Source organism: Neofelis nebulosa, chromosome 5 (genome assembly GCF_028018385.1).
Source record: "Neofelis nebulosa isolate mNeoNeb1 chromosome 5, mNeoNeb1.pri, whole genome shotgun sequence".
Lineage (NCBI taxonomy): Eukaryota > Metazoa > Chordata > Mammalia > Carnivora > Felidae > Neofelis > Neofelis nebulosa.
This window is the reverse complement of record NC_080786.1, coordinates 148,707,545-148,712,597: the sequence shown is the minus strand read 5'-3', so window position 1 is coordinate 148,712,597 and position 5,053 is coordinate 148,707,545. Positions and strand designations below refer to the sequence as shown.

The window sequence follows — 5,053 nt, the reverse complement described above, 5'->3', positions numbered from 1 at the left end:
TACCTTGAGTCACTAGGGGCAGGGCTCCCCATCGGAGATGTGGAAACATGGAGAATATCCAATTGTGGGGTCCCTGGGAGAGGGCTGGGGGCAGTGTCGTGGAGAACAAGGGTCTGGGCCCCCCGGGCATGTTAAGACTTCCCTCCGATGTCAGAGAAGTTCATCTCTAATGGTGACAGAAACAAACACACATCTGCGTGTCAGCCTTGAATCTCTTTCTTAAATGAGGGCCTGGGGTGGAGTATCCCAGGACTTCCCTTGCCCCCAAGAAGATCTAAGCCAGGATGGTGAGGAAGCTCTGAGCAGGTCATAATTGGTTTAATGCAATGCCTTGCTTCAAACTCCACTGCATCAGTGACAAACCAGATGAAGGGCTACTATCCAAAATCTGTGAAGAACTTATCAAACTCAACACCCCAAAACCAAATAATCCAGGGAAGAAATGGGCAAAAGACGTGAATAGACACTTTTCCAAAGCAGACATCCCGATGGCCGGCAGGCACGTGAAAAGACGCTCAACATCATTCATCATCAGGGAAAGACAAACCAGAATCACAAAGAGATACCACCTCACACTAGTCAGAATAAATGCCTAAAACTAACAGCTCAGGAAACGACAGATGTTGGCAAGGATGAGGCGAAAGGGGAACCCTTTTGCTCTGTTGGTAGGAATGCAAGCTGGTGCAGCCTGTCTGGGAAACAGTATGGAGGCTCCTCAACAAATTAAAAATAGAACTCTCCTACGACCCAGCAATTGCACCACTAGGTTTTTATCCAGAGGATAAAAAGTACTGATTCAAAGGGGCATATGCTCCCCCATGTTTATAGCAGCACTATCGACAATAGCCAAATTATGGAAGAGCCCAAATGTCCATCAACTGACGAATGCATAAAGAAGATGTGGTGTATATACACAATGAAATACTACTTGGCAACGAAAAAGAATGCAATCTTGCCATTTGCAACAATGTGGATGGAACTAGAGGGTATTATGCTAAGCGAAATAAGTCAGAGAAAGACAGATACCATATGTGACTTCGCTCGTATGTAGAATTTAAGAAACCAAACAGATGAACATAGGGGAAGAGAAGGAAAAAATAAGAAAAACAGAGAGGGAGGCAAACCATAAGAGACTCTTAAATACAGAGAATAAATTGAGGGCTGCTGGAGGGGAGATAGGCGGGGGGATGGACTAACTGGGTGACGGGTAGTAAGAAAGGCACTTGTTGGGGACGAGCACTGGGTGTTCTACGTACGAGATGAATCGCTGAAGTTCTGCTCCTGAAACCAATAGTACACTGTGTGTTAACTAACTTTTTATTTTATTTGAAAAAATAAACTGGGGCTCTGGGGTGACTGAGTGGGCTAAGCATCCGACTCTTGATCTAGGCTCAGGTCATGATCTCACGGTTCGTGGTTTCGAGCCTGAAGTCGGGCTTTTCAGAGCCTGCTTGCGATTCTGTCTCTCCCTCTCCCTGCCCCTCCCCTGCTCGTGCTCTCTCTCTCTCTCTCTCTCAAAATAAATAAACCACCTTAAAAAAAGCAATTGAATAAAACAAAGCAAAACGAAACCTCCATTGCATCATGAACCAGAAAGGAGGCAGGAGGGCTTACCGGTGACTTAGCAGTCTTGGCATGCGTCTGAAAAAATTTAAAGACACCCACTCTGACTCTTAGATATCGTTACAAACAGGGACTATGCATGATGACACCACTAGCTGGAGTTGTACGTCATCTTTCTTTGGAGTCTAAGACAGTACCTCAGGTCTAAGTCAGCTAATCTGTCCCACTCACACTTTCAGCATTTCTGGAAGAACATGTAGGAAGGAAGTCTCTCAGAAGCTTTCAGAGGGACCAAGCTGACATTTTGACAGAATATGTTTTTTAAAGCATGGACGAGGCAAAGAGTGAGGGAGCAGCCAATAGGCAGCTTCATAAAAAAAAAAAAAAAAAAAAAACCAAAAATCCATGGAAGTGAATATAAATGGTAAGAAATGCAATACAACGAGAGAACGTTCTTCCCTTTTTATGAATCTGTTAAGCATACTCACCCTAGTGTTCCCACACACAGAGAGACTGGGGTCATTTTCTTCACCACAGCGTCTGTTCTCCCAGTAGCTCAAACAATCACGGGAAGCCCGATTTTGAAAATCACAGCAACTTTATTTTGCACATTTCACAAAAATGCTTTATACTCAGAGTACTGAACCCTTTAAACAAAAAACGAAAATGAAGGGCACTCGGGTGGCTCAGTCGGTTAAAGCCTCCGACTCCTGGTTTTAGCTCAGGTCACAATCTCACGGTTCGCGAGTTCAAGCCTCGCGTCGGCCTCTGTGCTGATGGTGTGGACCCTGCTTGGGATTTTTTCTCGCCAGCAGGCACCATGGGGCACCCACACTGCTCTGGTCCTGCCTCCCCTCCCTCTGTGTCTTCACCTGCAATGGTTTCTCTGATTTTCCAGCTTCTAGTCATTCTCCAGGACCCTTCTCAAGCGTCTTTTCCTTTGGGGACGCTTGTCTGATGTCAAGTCGCACTAAACTACTCTCTGTGTCCCTGCTCTGGGCTCCTGCAACCTGATGTGTCCCCAGCTCAGATCCAACCACCCCGAACTGGTGGCCGGCTCCCCTTCCAACCCCCAGCCGGTTTGCCAAGTGTTTCAATTTATTTGTCTCTGATTTGCTAGCACCCCACAGGAAGCTTGGAGAGAAATAGTCATTCAATAAATACTTGTTGGCTGAACTGCTTACGAACCAACTTGATTCTTTTTTCTTCCATAAAGATACAAAGCCTCCCCAAACACTATGGAGCAGGCTGTGTCCGTGTGGCTGGTGGGACCTCAGACAAAGCAGATGACAAAAATATCTTACAGGAGGTGTTTTCTTAAGGGAGACCATGCATCCAACACGGAAACTCCAGCCTGGTTTTCCACAGGTGCTCCGGGGGCCGGGGGCCGGGGGCGCCGGTTCTCATCTCCACAGCCTCTGGCTGTGCCCATATTGTGTCCGTATCTGCCCCGTCTATCTGGCCAGTGGAATTGAGCTGAAGTAGGACATCACTGAGTGATGAGAAAACATTTCAAAGACATGATTAGTCGAGGCACCCTGCAGGTGTCTGAAAAGTTGTCCCGGTGGGATCTGCAGGGCCCAGCTTAAAAGAGCTGGCACAGAGGGGACACTGCTGAGCTGCTGACCTTGACCTGCAATATGCAACAGCTGCAGCCGCTTGCTTCTGAATGCACAATAACAATTCATTCCTGAGCACTTTCCTATAGGGGCTGAGAACCAAATAATCCCCCGATGTAAGCCATTTGACATCCAAGTGCTTACACAACTCAACTGACAAAGATTATATGTTGAAATCATTGCCAAGCAATGTCTTTTTTTTTTTTTTTTTTTCTTAAAGAGAGGGAGCGCACAAGCAGGGGAGAGGGGCAGAGAGAGAATCCCAAGCGTGTTGTGTGGCACAGCACCTGATTTGGGACTTGATCCTGCGGCCCTGGGATCATGATCTGAGCCAAAATCAAGAGTCAGATGTTCAACCCACTGAGCCACCCAGGCACCCTAGCGACATCTTTCTTTCTTTTTTTTTTTTTTAAATACTCTAAGGAACTCCCCTCCCCGCCCCGCCCCTGGCCCCAGACTCCTCTGTCCTGTCTCACGAAGCAACTCCATATACTTGGGAATTTCCAGCAACTTGGAAGTGGGAATTGCATGTCCTGACAGGTGGCAGTGACTGGAGCAGACACCCTAAGCCGGGTCCTTCTTGGGGATCTTGTCCAAGCCCTCCCGAGATGGATTGGCCAGTGAGAGTTTTGGCACCCACTCGATTGTACCTTTTTCAGGCGAAGTGAGGGATGGAGAAGTCTGCACGGTGATGCTCCGCGACCTTCAGGACACACGGTCAGAGCACGAACAGGAAGACACTGCACATCGCCCCGGAGGATTGTGGTGTCGCTTGGAGAACGTCTGTGTGCGACCCCGATGTCAAAGCATCCTGCCAGGGTAAGAGCAAGGCGCACTCGCCAGCTTGGGGGAGCCCAAGGCCTCGTGTGGCGCCTGTTTGCACTTTTCCCACCAGCCTCTGCCTCCCTTTCTGCCACACCTCCCCGGTCGCAAAGTGTGCCTCCCTCGTTAATTTCCACAAGAAATCAACAAGATGGGAAGAAGACTTTTGGTTTCATTTCGCTTTGTTTCTTCGTAAATGGTTTTGTTGACACGTAATTGCACATGATTCACCCGTTTAACGTGTACAGTTCAGGGCGTTGGGTGTATTCACACACGTGTGCAACCAGCACACCACCATCTGTTTTAGAGGATTTTTGTCACCTCAAAAAAACCTCCGAACCCTTTAGCTATTATCCCCCAACCTTCCTCCAACCCCCCGCCCCAAACCCCACCCCCAACCTAGTCGTAAGCAACCATGAACCTACTTCCTGTTCCTGTAGATTTCCCCGTGCTGGACTTTCCTGCGAATGGAATCCTAGAACATGTGATCTTTTCATGACTGGTTCCTGTCACGCATCATGAACAGTTACGTGGTTCATCCACGTTGTATCACGTATCAGCACTTCGTTCCTTTGTATGATGGAATAATACTCTGTTGTATACTTTGGCACATTTTGTTTATCCATTAATTAGTTGAGGGGCATTTGGCTGTTGACACTTTTCGGCTATTATGAATCATGCTGCTATGAATACTTGCATAAAAGTGTGTGGACACACTTTTGTTACTCTTGGGTCTATGCGTAGGAGCAGAATTGCTGGGTCATATGGTAACTCTATGTTTAATCATTTGAGGACTGGCCTGTCTCCCAAAGCAGCTGAACCATTTTGCACGCCCACCAGGAGTGTATGAGGGCTTGGATTTTCTCCACCTCCTCACTGATGCTTAGTGTGACCTGACTTTTTCAGTCTGGTCACCCAGTGGGTATGAAGTGACATCTCACTGTGGTGTGCGTTTCCTTTTCCCTGGGGCAAGTGATGTGAAGCATCTTTTCCTGTGCATGAGGGGCTACTCATTTTGGCTCGAGAGGAGAGGTTTCATCTTGCAGAAC

The 5,053-nt window shown here is 47.6% G+C and overlaps 1 long non-coding RNA gene across 1 annotated transcript; it reads left to right on the top strand.

Moving 5' to 3' along the window:
* The first annotated feature begins 1,291 nt into the window (after positions 1 to 1,291).
* LOC131512809 (uncharacterized) lies at positions 1,292 to 4,614 on the top strand. Its single transcript, XR_009262320.1, has 2 exons — positions 1,292 to 2,931; positions 3,842 to 4,614. It is a non-coding gene; the product is annotated as an uncharacterized LOC131512809 (long non-coding RNA).
* Positions 4,615 to 5,053: the final 439 nt, after the last annotated feature.